Raw genomic sequence first — 920 nt, 5'->3', positions numbered from 1 at the left:
AGAGAGAGAGAGAGAGAGAGAGAGAGAGAAAGAGAGAGAGAGTGCCACAGACTGAAGTGTCTTTAAGCCATTCCCAAAGGGGAGAGATTAACAAATACGTTCTTATGCACATTAGAAATGTGAATGGGCTGATAATGTATCAAAGCCATGCTCATACTGTGCTGAAAGTATGCTAATATTGGAAACCGCTGCTTTTTCGTTCCCCACCCTTACTATCGTCATTTTTCCTCTACTTCTTTTGTATGTTTGTCACACTCTTGTGACCCTCTATTTCCGGGGTGCTTTGATAGTCGAAGCAGACTTTGTGCTGTTGAGGCTAGAGAGGTGAGCAGTCTAAGTCTGATTCCCCGTTTGGACTACTCTGTTGACATCACCCCTTAGCGCTCATTTGACCTTATGCAGTTGTGAGCGCCGTAAAGCCTTGCTACAACTTTCCCCGTGGTTTTATGCACCCCGCATAATTTAGAAAAAAATTGATAATTTTTTGCATAATTTCTGATTATTTTCTTTTGTCATTCTTTGTTAAAATTAATAGAATCGCATAATTTCACGTTAAATTTTTGGGCTCAGTTTGCATAATTTCAGATTTTTAAAAAATAGTTTACATAAAACCGCGGAACAGCAAAATCAAAATAGAACAAGGAGAGCTCTTGTTGCACTGTCTGTCGTTTTCCCGATTCTGTGAACTGGATCAAGCTCTCCTTTCCCACGTCCGTTTGTAAACGGTTCCACCCGAACAGCTCCCTTTTCCCCCCTATCTCGTGCCCTTTCTCTGTGCTCACGCTGCTGCCCGATAGGCGACCATTTTTTCCTACATCTAGCGTGATCTTTGCGTTACTTCCTTCTGTTTTGTTTTGTTTCGCTTTGTTTTGTTTTGTAGTACCTGTCATCTGCTACCCATTGCCATCTACAACCCCCCC

The sequence above is a fragment of the Aplysia californica genome, unplaced genomic scaffold (genome assembly GCF_000002075.1).
Source record: "Aplysia californica isolate F4 #8 unplaced genomic scaffold, AplCal3.0 scaffold00430, whole genome shotgun sequence".
Taxonomy (NCBI): Eukaryota; Metazoa; Mollusca; class Gastropoda; order Aplysiida; family Aplysiidae; genus Aplysia; species Aplysia californica.
This window is presented reverse-complemented; position numbering follows the sequence as displayed.